We start from the raw sequence: 18,435 nt of genomic DNA on the forward strand, positions 1-18,435 counted from the left end.
AAAGGAAAAGTCTCTCACTAGAAAAACAGAATGAACTCAGATTTTTCCCCAATAATTTAACTGATTCAACTTCTGATATGCTGATTTGATTATTATTATTTTTTATAGTTGCTGATGCAATTATGTAAAGGCCTGTCTTGTCATATTAGTTTGGTGCTTTACTTCTTTATTACTTTTTACTCACCATTTTTCTAGTTTCCAATAAAGTTCAATATCCAGGAATCAGAACATTATATTGTTTTAGTAATCTGTTGAAAATATGTAAAACATTATTTAAACAATTATTTCAGGACCATACCACCTGCTGCTAATGGCAATATTGATAGTTTTATTAGACTTTGCACTGCCAGCAGGAGCTGCTTAACATTTCAAACACTCATTCATTGATACTCAAACAACAACAATAAATGATATTGTTTTTAATGTTAAAGGCAGTAAAAATGAAAAGAAATAGGCTACGCTGTACTGCTTCATATAAAACATTTTAAGCCTTTCTCAATTCAGAAGTCCATTATTTATTTAAATCCTACAATGTTTCATTGTAATAATGTTTTCCAATCATTTTAACCAGTAATAAATATAATTCTCACTGTTTGAAATGTATTCCATTGATTTGTATTTCATACGGGCAGAAATATCTGACAAATCAATTCACTTTTAATTGATATTTAGAATTCTTTAAGATGCACCTATATTCTTATTATTAAAGTATTGGAGCCACATAAGTAAGTAGTTACTTCAAAGCAGATAACTGAAAAATACTTTGAAAAGTATCTCATTTTAGTTGTGGAGCCACAAACAGTCTACTCTAAATCTTGTGTAGGTTGACCCAATAAAATACAATAGCAAGACACAGCATATTGTTCTCTTAAAAAGTTGAATTACTGTTTGGCGTTTACAGTATGAAGGGTTAACCTTCAGGCCTGATTGGACACTCTGACAGACTCATTCTGCCGTTTGTTTGACAACATTAGCTTCTCTTATTTCCATGAATAAAGCAGGATTTTACCACCGTTCTGACATTCGTATGGAGTCCACCGTTGGAGCCTCCATGGTTGGATTCCATTGTACGTACGCAGCCCCCCAGGAGCGCGTGTTCCCGAGTACTCGTCCACAGAACGTTGGCAGGGGGGGGTTTAACGGAGAACTCGTCCACAGAACTGAGTTACCGGAGAACTCATCTGCAGGACTGCAACCTTGGCCGCGGGGGTGGGGGGTGGGGGGGGGGGGGGGGGGTACAGAAACAGCAGCCCAGGCTTTAACTTTGTTTTCCCTCCACACCTTCAAAAGAATTGCACACACAGTGCATACAGGATTGTGACTGGCGCCACTGGAGTCCACAGCTTGATGGAGCAGCTGAGGAGAACCAAACACACAATGAAAGTCTCAATTTCTCTCTGGTTGCTCAGTTTTCATTTGTACATTTATTTCTATAGATCGATTGAAAAATCTTGACTATTACGATGCCTCATAGAGAGGCGGTTGTGTGTGGGGTTCAAATGGTGTGTGTGTGTCCTTAACCTTTTCTTTGAAGCTCCAATAAACAGTGTGGATGTGCTGCACTGCCACAGTCACAGGCGTTGACCTCTCCACTCTGGTGTGACACACCAGACAACCCCATCACAGCTCGTATTGCGGCGGACGACACCCCACATCTTCTTCCTGCTGCATCATCTGCTTTCACCCTCTGGATCGTCGCCCCCCCCCCCTCCCCCCCGAAGGCAGATGAGTGTGTGCGTACGAGTGTGCACAAGTGCACACGAACACGCTCGCACAAATTAAAGCCTCAGTCTTTCCATTGGACCATTTGCCAATGTGCTTTTCTTTCAACATGGTTGTCTGACTTGTCTGTGCTCATGCAGACTTTGTGTAGACCCCCACCAGCATGTGCCTGCAACGCCAGAGACTGATCTGCGTCTCTGTTCTGGAGCATTTATTGATAAGCACAAACAAAGAAATGTGCAGCGCGTTACACAGAGTACATTAACACCCTGCAAGGGCTTTGCATGTCTGTGCACGTGTGCACATTGGACTGCGGTGTGAGGAGGCTTCTGTCTGATGTGTGTATGTAATGTGTTCTAAGGGCTTCGCTAGGCACGCGATGGGACACATAGAGCTGCTCTCCCGCAGATGCAATTAGGCTAAATGGGATTATGCCTATCACATTTCAGACAGGCCGGCCCCACAGCCACCTGGGGGAGAGGGCGATGGGTGAGGGAGGAGGGAGGTGATGAAGAGGGGAGTGTGGTCTCTTCCAGACGTCATCCAGTGTGGTTGTGATGCAGGCGGAGCTGTGCTGAATGAGGAAACATGTCTGGCATCTTTAAACTGCATTGAAAAGAACTGTAGCCAAAGCATGTATGAAGCAGGCTGCGTGTTAGACGACTGGCACGTCTACAAGTCTGTATACAGAGGCATAGCATGTTGGCTCTGATTGGCTGCAGGACACCAGACCTCCTGGGCGATCAGGCTTAATGTCGCCATCAACAAAGGAAGTCTGCAAGGGGACACTGACCTTTTCACGCTGGGTGATTGTGCTTTTAGCCGTCGTGGTCTGTTGACCTGTGTGGTCTCGCGGTTTGGGAGAGGACATGGTGGAAGAGGACAGACCGTCCACTGTGCCGAGCAACACACGTTTACAGCGCCAGACGAGAACCAGTCCAAACTGGTCCAGTCGCATAGCGAGGCGTTGCAAAGCAGAGCATCTTCATTGGTGTCATGCACATCAGTGTTCAAAGTGCTTCAACAAACATTGATCACCATCAGTTCATATACATGTATTGTGGGCGGGTTGCAGTCTATATCTACAGCCCTATCACAGAGAGCACCGCTTAGGGTGGTAGAGAGAGCATGGACTACAGGAGAGAGAGAGAGAGAGAGAGAGACAGAGAGAGAGGGAGAGCGAGAGAGACAGAGAGAAAAGAGAGAGAGAGAGACAGAGAGAAAAGAGAGAGAGAGAGAGACAGAGACAGAGAGAAAAGAGAGAGAGAGACATAGACAGAGAGATAGACAGACAGAGAGAGAGAGAGAGCGAGAGAGAGAGAGAGAGACAGAGACAGAGAGATAGACAGACAGAGAGAGAGAGAAAGAGAGAGAGAGAGACAGAGAGAGCTAGACAGAGACAGAGAGAAAGAGAGCGAGACAGAGAGAGAGAGAGAGAGAGAGAGAGAGAAAGAGACAGAGACAGAGAGAAAAGAGAGAGAGAGACATAGACAGAGAGATAGACAGACAGAGAGAGAGAGAGAGAGAGAGAGAGAGAGAGAGAGAGAGAGAGAGACAGAGAGAAAAGAGAGAGAGAGACATAGACAGAGCGATAGACAGACAGAGAGAGAGAGAGAGAGACAGAGAGAGAGAGAGAGAGAGAGAAAGAGAGAGAGGACAGTAGACATGTGGACGTTAGAGCCATGGTCATGTGGAAGAAGTGAATGTAGAGAAAAGAGAGGAAAGTTCAATGTACAAGTCCCAGAACATTGTAAACCTACAGCAGCTTCACTAAAAACTGGTCCCAGACGACCTGACAGACTGAACTAGCACTCTCATTGTACAGGAAGCCTTCAAGGCGGAGTTTTAATGTAGATACAGCGTTAGTATCCTCAAACCAAGATCTCTGCCTGTCATTTAAGGAACTTTGCAAACCTCGTACATCAGCACTCTGCTGGGACAATGGGACTAACATCAAGTAGTAGGCTATGAGATTCAACATTCTATTATTGCTGTGAGAGAGTATGGGAGGAACACTGTGTCTTTTGTTCTTTCCTGTCAGTATTCTTGCAGCACTATTTTCAATCTTTTCTGATTGGAACACACTAATGGAGAGAGAAAGAGCTTACACCTATTTTCAACCTTTTTCAAAACATGAAGTGAAAGATATGGAGGAGGCTACAGTTGTCTGGGAGCGGGTCTCTAATATTTGGTATGTGAAAAATAAAAGCGCCAGCAGGTCCACGTTTTGTTGAGCACAGTTTCAGTCCAGGTAATCTGAAAGGTCTGGATGCTTCCTGGATTTGAAAGTGTTTTAAATAATTCAGAGTTTTGGAAACCAGCAGCACCACATCAGTATGGACATCTGATTAGAAATGAACTCCTGCAGTATATTTCTAATCACCAGTTTTTCTTTTTTTTTTTTTTTTTTACCAGGGAGGTCAATTGAGAACTAGTTCATAACTGCAATGACGAACTGACCAATAGACAGCGAAGAGGCACAAAGTAAAACATCATGTTTGTTCAGGATGGACGTGTTTGGACCAGACTCCACCTCCACCTCCACCTCCACCTCCACCTCCACCTCCACCTCCACCTCCACCACGTCACTGGCCTTCCTGATGAGTATGTTGAACTTGCCCCCACCCTCAGCCTGCTCCCTGAAGTGAATTCAATTTGTGTGAGAATTACATTTAGCATGCTGAAGGTAGAGCCTTGAAATTGAAGTTATAATTAAAGACGTATAGGACAACCACATCACAATTCAAGCGCACACTGAGCTATGGGACACTGGAAACAATGGAGGACCTTCCTCACCTACTAGTGCCTCCTTGGCCGGACCAGAGCATTGGGGGCACAGGTCCACTCTCCTCCTCGCCTCCTGCATTAATCACCAGGATGTGGGGGTTCACGGTACAAGCTGGGTTTAGTGTACGTGGCCTTTGTTCTTCTTTTCACACTGCTGCAGGGTCAAGTCTGCCAGTAGATGTGAACCTGCTGAAATATATATGCATTTATCTTTGCATACAAATTGACAATTATAGAAGCATCTTATTTTTCTATGACTGAATACATCCAACATGACACAGAACAGTATTTCCAGCTGTGCTCAGCTTCTCCAGCTCCCCCAGCCAGCAGTCCACTCTGGAGGCTTTGTGTGAGAGGCAGCAGTCAACGTGGACATTTGTCATCGTGAGCCAATAGATGTCAGGATGCAACCGGACCTCCCCTTAATGATGAGGAATGTAATGTTCCTTGTTGAATCACTGAGAGGGGGCTACAATATGCTCCTGAGCGTGGGGGGCAGAGATCTGAGATTTGCTGGGGGTAAACTGGAGAGCTGTGATAGGATACGGCCCATTAATTATTGAATTTGCTGACGTTATGACAAACGGCGTTGTCCCAGGCCTCGCTGGAGCCCGTGACTTTTACAAGGCCAGCTGGACAGAGTCTCAGCATTTCTACTGTTCGAGCAAACCTGCAGCTTTAAAACCTGTCCGGCTTTTCTCCAGTCAGAAGACACGTTCACAGCCGACCTGCGATCCTTTCAGAGTTACATATATGAAGGAGAATATCTTCAAGCAGAGGATCATTTCACTAAATCATACCTATTTAATTCTCTTGGGGAAATTCTTTTTTTACTAGGATGTGGAGGCGCAGCCACATTTCAACACTCCAAGAAGCTAACGGGGGTCCAAGGGTCTTGCACAGAGACTCACAGTGATGACGGGTCAGCTGTGGGATTCAAACCCGTGAACTCCTGATCTCAAGTCTGCTTCTCCTTCCTCTGGGCCGCCGCTACAACAAGGTATACAACAAGGTTCTCATTACCCCTTCAGACTCCTGATGCTCATGTTGGTTATTTTGTCACGTGATTTTGTCTGTGTTAAAGTGTGTTACATGCTATTTTGCAGGAATTTGAATTCCTCCCAACATTTTTCAAATCCACCATCTTGAATCCTCTACTCTTTTTATACCCTTTCAACATCCTTGTGCCCGAAAATGACACACAAAAAAACCTGCTGTCAAATCATCATGCAGCAATAGATTTACACTTTTTTTTTAATCATAAATTATAATGTAATTTCAACACATATCATGATCATATTGCCGCACTTAGGCCACCGGCATACTGCCAATATATGAAACATACCAGAATTCAATGCCTGAAAACGTTTGGATACGGTGGAATAGAATGTTTTTAGTATTATTGCTGTGAGATTACAAATATATTATTTTAATGGACTGGTGATGGATGGATGGATGATGGATGGATGGATGGATGGATGGATGGATGGATGATGGATGGATGGATGGATGATGGATGGATGGATGGATGGATGATGGATGGATGGATGGATGGATGGATGATGGATGGATGGATGGATGGATGATGGATGGATGGATGGATGGATGGATGATGGATGGATGGATGGATGATGGATGGATGGATGGATGGATGATGGATGGATGGATGGATGGATGATGGATGGATGGATGGATGGATGATGGATGGATGGATGGATGGATGGAGGACAGACAGAGAGACAGACAGACGGATGGATATTTTAGTAGAAGCCAAAGGAAGATTTTTGGAAACAAAAACAAAGCATAGGAGTATTTTACAATACATTAAAAATACTAATCCAAGTACATTCTTTTGCTAAAGTTATAACACCAGATTTTTGTAATCCTTTGTTACCAATTTAACTAGTTCATCAATTATCAAAAAGAACTTTGAAGGTAGAATGTGTATAACTTTTACATTGAAACCTGTGATGTAGGGATGGTCTAAAATCCAGGGGCAAGTGTCCCCTGAAGACAGGCGTCCACTCCTCAGAGGGTCATGAGGACAAATTGTGGGACCAGTTGAGACTAAATGAACCAAACAATAAATATATTCTGGAAAAAAAACATACTTTTATTTAAAAAAACTAAACAAAAAACATAACTGAACCAAGACAAAGAAATGTATCCAAAATAAATACAAAATCCAATATGTACATAGTAAAGGTAAATGTTTTGTTTTTTTAAATAATTTAAACAATGAAAAATACAAATATTTACACCTGAAAACAACAAAATGTTATACAACAATAAATCTGGAAAAGAAAAACTACATTTAAACATTTGTTTGATTACATAACCATACTATGTTGTACAAATGTGAGCCGACAAAAGAAATAATCAAACACACAAAACAAAACCTTTAGACTACAATGGACACTATTGTCATCGATAACATGACATATGAAATATGCATATCATAGGAAATGATCACATTCAATATCATCCTAGATGTTATATACATTGCAATGTATACAGTAATATAAACTACATGGAGTTATGCTGAAACAAACATTGATGTTTATCAGTCGTACATCCCGACAGCACATTGCTCCACCAAGCGTCAACCAAAGAAGTCTGTGGTATAAGATTCGTATCAATCAATAGATATAGTTCTGTGACTATTTCACACACTGCAGTGAGACTGTGCTGCTGTGCTGCTGACGTCCTCGCCTGCTGTCCACAGCTTCAGCGCTTTTTCAATGCGTTTGAAAATCTTCATTTCTCCCAAGATGGTGGACATCGGGAAGTTGGACATTGAAACTTGTATTTTGGCTGTTTTCTTCTTCGCTTGCCTTGAAATTTGCCAGGAAAATCTGCTTGTTGTCCACGTTTGGTTGGTCATCTGCTCATTTAGGTGTGTTTAACAGTTACAGTCAAAACCTGTCCATGCACGCCAACTCGCCCGGTACAGTGTCCACTCTTATCGGGGCTCGTTGCCAGAAGTTCTACCTGTAGCTATGTGTAATTATTTTGTTCTTTATGAAAAAAACAAAACCTAACAGACAAGTAGAGATGTGTGGATTTACAAGCAGTGTGTGTGTGTGTGTGTGTGTTTTGAGATTAAAAAGCTGGCTCCAGGTTTGTTGTTGACCACTGAGAGTGACTGAGGGTGAATGCAGGTGAGGCAGTGAGAGGCCAGTGTGGGAGTGAGTTACACCTCCATGTGGGCTGTTCGGGGTCCCGGTGGAGAAAGAAAGGCTGCAGTGTGTTGTGTTTGCTCTGCGTGGGTTGGCCTCCTGCTCCTGACGTGCATGTGGTCAGCTGTGAACGGTCAAGATCCCAGGAGTGCACAGACTCACACTGAGGCTGGGAGCACACAAATACTCCACGTTGCTTCAAGCGGCATCTTGGTTCATCCTTGTTTTTTGTTGAGCATCTTTGTGTGAATAATCTGTGGCTGATGCAGCATCCCTTTGTTCATTTGTATCTGACTGCGTGTAACCTTCAACCAGCTCCAACACAAGCAGTGAGCAGAGTGAGCAGAACAGACAATACGTGTTAGATGGTTCACCATGTACTCCATTCTGAAGGGTTCTTGTTTGCTTTGTCTGAAATAATCCCCAGTGCAGCATTTACCCTTTTATACCAACACATCGCCTGAAGACGAAAACACATCACTGCCTGTAACATCCAGCAAAATGTAGTCTCATGAGAGTTGAATTTGGGATTAAATGTTACTGATTTAAACTGCTGTGTGCCACATACTGAATAATGGCTCCTTTGATATGAGAAGCTTAAGACTGACCGTGCGAGAGCGAGAATAATAACACCAGCTATGAGTCAAATGTATGATGAGAAGTTACAGTGTTTGTCTCCCTGTGTGTGTGTGCGTGTGTGTGTGTGTGTGTGCGTGTGTGTGTGTGTGTGTGTGTGTGTGTGTCTAAGCTGGGGATCTGCCGGCCCTGTTTTTCGCTGGCTGTACTGTGTTCCGTGGCGATCCCTCCAGATAAAGCTGGCTGCCAGCTGCTGCTCCTGCCCTCTGGAAAAGAGGCTGGCAATTAGACCTTGTGCTTAAAACAAGGTGAGTCAGGACCTTTTAATGGTGCACTATTTCTGAGCACTACACACATGTGGCTGCTTCCATTTCTGCTGCAGCAGAGAAGTATGTGGCACTGAGGCGTGGAGGTTACCATATCCAGCTTATGCAGTCCGGGGGTGGGGGTGGGGGGGGGGGGGTCAAGACTGATTCAGTGAGGTTGTTTTCTTGCAATCATGAAAATGACATGAAAATGTTTGATTCCAAGGAGGGTTATTTTTTTTTTTTTTGGGTCTGATCCTCAGGAAAGAAGAACTAAAAAATGATGAATCCATCCATGAAGAACGAATTTTATGTGAATTTCATTCCAAATATTTTCTGTTTGTTAAGCTACTATCTTTGTTGACTTATTAAGAACAATATTCACTAAGTTATTTTTCTACCATTGATTGTTGGAGAGATATTATGTGGGCATGCTGAGTTACTTGAGATCTGCGTCTTTGGTTATGAAGAAATGTTTGGTTATAAAAGTGAATATAGATCGCTGTAATGTGGCTGCCCCCTGTATCTCAGAAATAGGATTATTATTATTATTATTATTATTATTATTACTATAATACACCTTTGCGTAAACATTGTGTATTATTTATGTATCTTAGGTACCAAGGTTCTGTGGCAGTCAGAGTTTGACCACACAAGTAATGTTTATGTTTTTGTACGTATTAGTGAGTAGATTGTAAATCAGTCACGGTTGTTCAGTGCACGGTACAAATCGTTGCACAGATGGATGAAGTTTCTTCAACCACCCTGCTTCTGTTCTTCACCATTGCAGAGATTACGCTGTAATAACATCATGTGTTTCAGCCAAAGATATTTCTGTGTGTTGACTGTTTATTGGCTGCTGGTGGGTTTTATCTCTGAGGTTACTGTTCTAATTTGGGTCTGCCTCTCGCCTCTCTCCTCAGACCTTGATGAGATGAAGGGGAAAGGCTGCCTGTGTTTGGATCGCTACACCTTGTTTCCTTGGACCTCACCCAGCTAACCTTGAGTCTATTCAGCAATGAGCATTACCCAATAAACACACTGACATGCATGCGGTTTCTGTCTGTCTTTACAGGCCCCAAACAGAATAACACATACAAACATATACACAGAATGTACACGATGGGAAATTATTTACCATTCTACTTTTAGAAAGGCAGCCACTGCCATTACAGCTCTTCTGTCCCTGTTTTCTCAGTCAAATGAATGCTTTGACATATTTTCACTTCTCATTTTTTCATTTTTTTTCATTTAAATGAATATTTTATATGGCATATATTTCATGTCTGAAAAGGAACTTCTGTGCAGTGGGCGTTTCTTAGGGAGTGGCTCTGACACACAGAAGGCTGATGTTGTCTGGGTGGCGTCTCCATGTCAGCCAGATCCCTTCTCAAGCTGTGAAGTCTGAGCGCAGACTGGAGATTCACAGTGTGACAGACGTAAAGGCCAGCGGACACAGGCTGTGGTCATACGGTCTGAGGAGGGGCTCCACACTCATGATGAATGACAGCCGTCAACCTGGCCCATCGAAATAGATCATCTTGGCTGTATCTTCCCCCGACAGGTGCCAAAGTCTTATACGGACCAAGTATTAAAAAAAAGAAAAAGAAAAAGGAAAACATGCAGTTGTCTGCTGTTATGATGTTATGATTTTATATTGTCTTGGCCATTTATAATTTTTTGTTTACTGTCTGATGTCTTTAACTGCGTTGTGAAGCACTTTCTGGCTTTTTGACTGTGAAAAGTGCTATATAAATAAATGTTACTTACTTACTTACTTACTTACTGATATGCTCTTTTCCAAAGAACAATGGAAAAGAAGCAGAAAATGTGTTTCCCATGATTTCGTATCATGTATTTGATTTGTCTGTTTTTTTAGCTGAAGGATTCGAACACGTTAACACAAACTGCGGGATTAGCTTAAAGTTTGTGCACAAACAAACTCGACACTCAAATGCACAAAGAACACGACATTGATTTTGCATGTTTGTCTTTCATGAAAGTAGGATATGAGGTGTGTATGCATGTTTGCATGTTTTGCAATGCTCAAAGTGATTTTAAACAAAAGAGATGCTGCTGTTATTGTGCTGAGACACATTCTCAGATTTCTCATAATTGTGCATAATTATAATCTTCCACCTTATATCCAGAAGATAATTGAACATAGAGAGAGAGAGTTGATACAGCCTCAGGAGAGCTGGGATGTTGTTTAAGATTCTGTTGATGTTTAAGAAAAAAAATTTAAAAACTGGATGCATTTCTTTAAGGGAGTCATATCATAACATTTTTCAACATGTTCACATGTTCCTATTGGTCCAAAAATATTTTATTCAAGGTTTTTTGTCCCAAATCCAGCTTGTCCTTGATTTCCAGCCAGTTGAATATTTGATCATTGAGCCTCATTCAGAACCTGCAGGGTTTCAGGAGCTGGACTGGCTCCGCCCACATGCCCATCTTGGGAAGAGGAGGAAGTGCTTCCTCTCCTCATGCCATGTGCCATTGTTTCCATTCTATCTGTTGCTAAGTTAAGGAGAAACTCAGTTCAACCAAACCAATAAGAAGCAGAATGTGAGCAGAAGGAGAAACTCCTGAAGAAGTTGTGACTCTGCTGCTGCAGCAGGACGTTTCAGAAAGTTAGTAAAACAGATTGTCTCAGTATGTTCATCAGCTGCACCAGAGGTGGAGGGCTAAGGGGTAGGCGGAGGGGTACAAAAGAGAATTGGGATTGGGCCTTAATGTCTTGATAGAGCTGCTCAGGTTGGTTTAATCTCATAACAGTTGGACAATATTTGGATCAGTGTGATAACTGTAAATGATAAACGTAGCACTAACAAGGGTTCTCTCTCTCTCTCTCTCTCTCTCTCTGCGTTCCACCCCGGTCGTGTATGGCAGCCATGCCAACTTCTAATAAAGGCAGCCACATGGGGAGACTCTGTCACAAGAGCAAAAACCGTTCTGACACCGGAAGGCTCTCAATCACATCAAATTGTCGGCCCAAGCTGGACAAGGGTAGAAAAAAAGAAAAAAGAAATTCACTTTCTAATGGTTTTCCTACAGTAATATGCATCCCCGTACATGGAAATGTCCCTCCAGAAGTGAAGAAAGTTTGTCGTCTCTCTCACTTGTTTAATTTTTTTCTAAAGTGTGTGCTCCAACGAGTGAGTGGGAAAACAAACCATCACCAGGGTTTTTAGTCAGTCCTGGTCCAGATAGACCCTTTGACTCGCCCACAAGCAGCCTTCTCACATGCTCTGTTTTTTTCTGTTCACTGTAGCTGCAGGTAGACAAACATGATACGAGCAAAACACTCCAGATGCACCGTTATTAACTGTACCAAGGAGCAGAGGAGTGGATTGTTACTGGTCTGAGCCTGTGAGGACCCAGTGGATTAGTTTGATTTTTAATGGGAATCTACAACAAGACTTCCCAAAGTGGTATATTTCGCTCCAGCACTTCCTGGAGGAGAGTTTTCAGAACATGTCCAGAACGACGCTGGATCAGCTGCAAAACTTCTAATGAAGCAAATGTGGGAATGTCAGGGTTTGTGAACTCAATTGCACAGCAGACAAGAAGCTCGGTTCAACAGTGTTTTATTCCAACAAACACAGCAGAAGCAAAGTCAGGCAGTCGAGGATCAAAACCAGAGCAGCAATGGAGGAGGAAATCCAGGAGGCAAGGTCGGGCAGGCAGAAGGTCCAAAATACACAAAGGCAACACGAGGAAAAAGGGCGGGTACGAATGATGTAAGAACTCAGACAAACTGGCAACTGGAGCAACAAGAGAGGGACTAAATACACACACTAACGACAACGACAAACAGCCGTGATCAGGAGGAGGAAGCAGGAGAGCACAGGGGCGGAGCTAAGGGGAACACAGGAGGGGAGGAGTGAAAGCAGGATCATGACAGGGAACTGTAAGCAGTGTATTCTGATTTATACGCTTTTATATTACTTTTTATAGCACCAGCATGGTTAGTTTGCAACAGTTGATCCCACATTTTGTTTGGGGCTTTTTTGTTTATTGTGAGGTATTGTTCATGACTGCATCGCTGTGCTGATAGAAACTGTAGATCAAATGGAGGCTTTGCAGAGTCTGAGGTGTGTGTATGGGCTTGATAATTGTGAGGTGGTTTTATTAATTTCTCTGATTAAATGGGGGCTCAGGATATTCTCCTGTCTGCTACTAATTAAGATTATTAGCAGAGGATAATGAAATGATCTGATCTCAGTGTGACATGCACATAGTTAGATCAGTGTAGAGTCACTCAGGCTGGTCTGAATAGTCATTGATTTGCTGTTAAAACACACATTTTTTTGTAAAGAAAATATTCACCTCCAAAACGAGGGCAAAGGCAAAGGGATAACATTTTCAGCGCTTAGATTTGGGACACCCCCACCCCTCTCCCTCTCCCTCTGCTCACACTCCCGCCCCTCTCCCTCTGCTCAGCCCCGCCCCTCTCGCTCTGTCTCTCAGTTTTGACGTCATAATACGGCGCCGTTACATCAGCAGAGCTGAGCCTCGGATGTTTGTTGATTTTCCAGCAGGAGCATCATCCTGCCGTCCCAAATCCAACGTGTTGCAGCAGCTTGGCTGCTTTGTTTCCACATCAAGATGAAGAAATAGACGGAGACGTGGATTACTTCAGGTTTTGTATTTGGACTTCAGAAATATTTTCTCATTCACCATGTGAAAGCGGAGGATCTTCCTTGTTTGCTCGGGGGTCCCTGTTTTCAAAACACCCATATTAGAAGACTTTAGAACTATACAGTGTAGTAATAAAATGTTATAAACACGGTCTCTACCAAACAAATACATACAGAAGCTCCATACGGCAGCGCTACTGCTGTTCTTACTAGTATAAAACACAACAGGTTTATATAACTTTAGAAGCGTATACAGTATATGTGAAAGGCGAGTCCTTCGGCGCCATGTCCTCCTACCCCTCTATTTAAAGTGTACATCTGTAAACGCTCCATATAGAGGGGGGAATAGCCCTTCCCCTCACCCCTCCGCCTCTGCACAGTAGTGACATGGGACACCCCTCAGACTCTCGTGAACGCGCATTTCAAAGGGGTAGGGCTAAGATGAAGGGCTAAGGGGCCTGAGCAGCTCTATCTAGACAGTTACGGGGTTTTCAGTAGGAGTGTAATTTAGCAAGTAGGCAATACAACAAAACACAACAACAACAACAACAACAACAACAAAACAAAAAAGAACAATAGCAGAAAACTATCAGCAGCACATCTCATCGATGTGGAGTGGAAGTGTGTGTGTGTGTGTGTGTGTGTGTGTGTGTGTGTGTGTGTGTGTGTGTGTGTGTGTGTGTGTGTGTGTGTGTGTGTGTGCATGTGTGGTTGGTCCACTGGGTGTGGTTGGAACTGTTGTGGCGGACCCTGCAGCACGAGGCCATCGGGCCCGGACGCTGCCACCCCGGCAGCCCTCCAGACCCGGGGAGGCCCCGGCGAACCACCCCAGAGAGCCACACCCCCCCCTCAGGCAAGAGGGGGCCCACAAGAGAAGGATAAAAGGCGCAGAGCCCCAGGCCCCGACGCAAGCCGCCAAGCCGGGACCGGCCAGAGCAGGGCCCCCAGGCTGCGCGGGCAAGGAGCCTCACTGATCCCGGCGGCAAAGCCCGTCACACCCCCGGGGGCCCCCCCAAACCTGAACATGTTCCTAGCTACACTCATCTTCGAGGTGGATTTTCTCATGCTGTGTGTGTGTGTGTGTGTGTGTGTGTGCGTGTGTGTGTGCGTGCATGCGTGCCCATGTGTGTATGTTTTTAAATGTCCTAATTCTAACTGGTTATTTAAACATGGGAGTGTGTGTCTGCTGATATATGAGTGTGTGATCTCATGACAGTTGGATTGTGGTGTCGTGGTCTTAATGTGGTTAAAACAGTGGAAAAGCGTTACTATTGAAACAAGGGAGGGGTTGTAGAAATAGAGAGTAGAAACCAAAACCAAAAAAAGACAATCCCGAACTTATAAGTGACATTAGTGGCGATGTAAGGAGTGCCTATTTTTTTTTATATACATATCTACATACATACTGTATATACAGTTGTCCCTCACTATAACGCGGATCACCTTTTGCTGCCTCGCTGTTTCACAGATATTTTGGTGTGCAATTTGCTCAACAGCAGTGTGACTCTGAAGGGCTTTATGTTTGCAAGTTTTGTTCCTGACAAACTCCACGATGTCGACAAAATGTTCTATACTGACAAAGGAACCTGCGGTTGCAGCCAAAGAGGAATGTCTATGTTTTAAAATCTACGAAGGTTTGAGCTTTGGGAGTTTAAACAAGACAGAAATGTGAGAAAATGTAAATTCCTGTCTGAGAAAAGTGTATAAAGTGTGTGGTGAGGGGTTTTACAGCCTTAAAACATGTATAATACTTGTAAAAAAAAGTGAACTACTATATATATATATATATATATATATATATATATATATATATATATATATATAAATGCGCTTACAGTGCAAGTCCAGGATGATTAACCCCATAATAATATTGTAAACATCGTTTTAATACTAATTTGTTTTGCCTTATTTAATCAATCATGATGTTTACCAATGTTGCTATTAAATACTTACCTGGGCCTGGGTGAACCTGTGATGTGTGTGTGTGTGTGTGTGTTGGAGGGGTTAATGCTCATTTGTGAGGACCATCAGTTGAGCAGGGGGTGACAGCGGGGTCCCGGTACAGCTGGTCGTTGACGTAGAGCCTGTCCACTGTGATGACGGCTCGGGATCCTTCAGCGGGGAGCTTCTTCCTCATTGGAAACAGCAAGCGATGGCGTCTACGATCTCCTTCGGAAACCTCGTAGTTTCCTGCCGCTGCTCTTCACCAGTTCTTTCTGCTTGAAGTGTTCAAACTTAGCGACGATGGGCCGCGGGCCCTGGTTGTCCTGTCGTCTCCCTCCCAGGCGGTGGACGTTGGTGAAGGTGATCTTATTCACGGTGTCCACAGGAACCTTCAGGTGCTCCTGCATGAATCCTCGCAGTGATGTTTCCGCGATTTCCTCCTCCCGTTCTGGAAGTCCCGTGAAGATGAGATTGTCTCTCATGCTCCTTCTTTGAAGATCCAGGATGGATTCCTTCATCTTCTTGTTCTCCTGGGTCAGTCCTTCAGTCCCTGGTTCTCAGCTGTCAGTTCCGCCATCTGCTGTTGGCTGAATTCCAGCGAGTCCTGAACAGCTTGAAACTCCCGGTGGAGCTCCTCCACCAGGGCGAGACGGGCATCGAAGCTGGACAGCTTGGTGTTGGTGCTGTCCAGGATGTCCTCGAACTGTTTGGTTGGTGAAGGAGCTGCTGTTGGAGAGTTCTCAGGGCTCCTCTTTGAAGATGAGGTCTGCAGAGTCTCCGACATGATGAGACAGTCGTAGCACTCGTCCAAGTAGGAGTGAAGGTCTTCTACTGTGTCCTCTTCCAGCGCTATAATTTTCGCTGAATCTACCCTTTGTTTCGATTTAGCAAAATAAGTTTAACTTATCATCTGAATAGGGTTCTTCAATGGGCGTGTCGGTTTGTGTTTCTTGATATTCATGGGGCATGTTTTTGGCTGACAAAAAGTCTTCCATGAATATCAAGAATCCCCTGGATTTGTGAAGTTTGCAACTGAGAATGTTGATTAGTTTGATGCAATCGTACTTGAGCGTGACAGCATTTGTAATGTATTCTTGATGGTTATGGTCCATGACAGGGTGGCATGACAGCACGAGCTTCCCTCAGTTTGGCTCTTTGGAAGCATCCTTCTTCTCCTCTCTGCGCAACTCCAGAGCCCAACTATGCATGCAAACACTTCCTCTGAATCTGGAGTGAAGTGAACTGTTAAGCAGCTGAGGGTAGAATGACAGGGGTGTGTGTGGTGCCATATATATATACCCAGTCGCAAGCCTGGCCTGTTTTATGCATTGAGCGAAGACCCACGCCTCCAGGAGACCGGATCTGAAAATGGGCTGATTCTTTTTACCTCTCCAGCTTTGTGCCGCTTCACAGATTGTGCCCTGGGCGGCTGCCCACATCGCTCATCGCAAAATCCGCCACTGTATATACCATATGAGTTGTGATGATTCGCCACCATTTTATGCTATTAATTATAGTGCATGGTAACAATTTGCGACTGTTACGTTACTGTGTAAACGCAGCTTAGAAAAACCACAGCTTTGAATGAAAATGGCCCTTTGTGGAGCAGCGGCTGGTTCCTCCACACAGAGGGGGAGTCAGAGCAGGAGTGGTGGGATTGTTTCACTGACACAGAGTTCATACACAACTTCAAGATGTCAAGGAAGATGTTTGAGAACATCTGTCAGCGTCTTGCCTCGTGACTCTCAAGCCAAGACACTAATCTCCGTCTTAAGTCAATAACGTGAAAGTTGCAAATATGTGGCTTGAGCGTTTAGACTGCGGTTGCTTTGAAAAGCATCACATTTGGTCTGACATATGATGGAGACCTGAGTCGGGCACGCAGAAATAAAAATCAGAAAAAAGTCAAGTTGATGTCGCATCACGGCTCTTAAGCTACAGTCAAATATTTGACCACAAATATGCTTCTATGCATTAAATTATGATTTTATTTCAGTTTCAAAACACAACTGAAAATTTTAGAAATTATTGAACCAGATCAAAGCATTTTAGACACAATACAATGTAACAAAATGTGTGTTAGGATTTACACAATACTGTTAAAACAATAAATGATTCATGTAATTTTATTTAGTAAGTTAAACAGAGAAATTAATAGCATCTTTTACAACAGGTTTGATTAGTCACAAACTATGATCCCATATGACAAGATCATGTATGTTGAATTTGTAGTTAAGTAGTTTTATGCAATTTCTTTTCATGAACTTTATCTTATTTATTCAGATGTGTGTATTCATAATGCTACAACAATTCTGTATACCCCCCCCCCCCCCCCCCCCCCTACCGGACAAATCAATCACTCATTCAATCAATAAATAGATCGATCAGTATATCTCTATGTATGCATTACGTTACAACGACATCATCAAACCTTTTCAAATGTTTGAAGAATGTTTGTGGCCAAATGTATGATTGTAGCTTCAAGAGCTGTAACACAACATCAACTTGCTTCAAGTTTTTTGTCTATCATGTCTGTAGCAACGACAAAATAACCTTGGTTTGTTGAGAAAGATGAAAGAATGTACACTGAAACCAAAAGCGTATGGATCGTATGGCTTCTATGAAGATAAAGTGCACATTCGTTGCTCGAAAAGCTATTAAAACAAAGCAAAAGCCACGAGGAATCTTAAAGTTAGGGACGCACCGATACCATTTCCGCCCCCAAAATGAGTAGTGTATGAACACTTGCATTTGAGTACTCACCAATACCAAACACAGGCAGTATTGTGGCTGCTAAAGCCACTTTAAATAGCGGCAGCATCATTTCAGTGCAGCGTTCCTCCAACCGTCATTTGGATGGTCAATAGCCTGTGCGCTCCTCACTGCCCACCTGCACCGTGCAGTGAAGTGCCGTGAACCGTGCGCTGCTATAATGTGGCATTGGTGTCATGGTATCAGTGACATTTTTATCAAGAGTATGAGTATGAGTACTCATGCCTGGCACCGAACCAATACCCGATCCTGGTATCGGTGCATCCCTTTTTAAAATCTAACCATTTCCTCTGAAAATGTAATGGATGTCCGCCATGTTTTTTCTTCATGTAGGGAGTAACTCGACAGTCATGTGACCTGAAGTGCCTGCAGAAATGAATAGGCACATGAAACGTACCCAGGTTACCTTTTCAGAGTGGTTTTGTGCAGTTCGTGGTGAAATGAGTCCATTTTTGAGCAGGAGACCAACGTGGGTTTGACAGTTCAGAGGGAGGCTGAGCTGGTCCG

The sequence above is a fragment of the Blennius ocellaris genome (genome assembly GCF_963422515.1).
Source record: "Blennius ocellaris genome assembly, chromosome: 17".
Classification (NCBI taxonomy): domain Eukaryota; kingdom Metazoa; phylum Chordata; class Actinopteri; order Blenniiformes; family Blenniidae; genus Blennius; species Blennius ocellaris.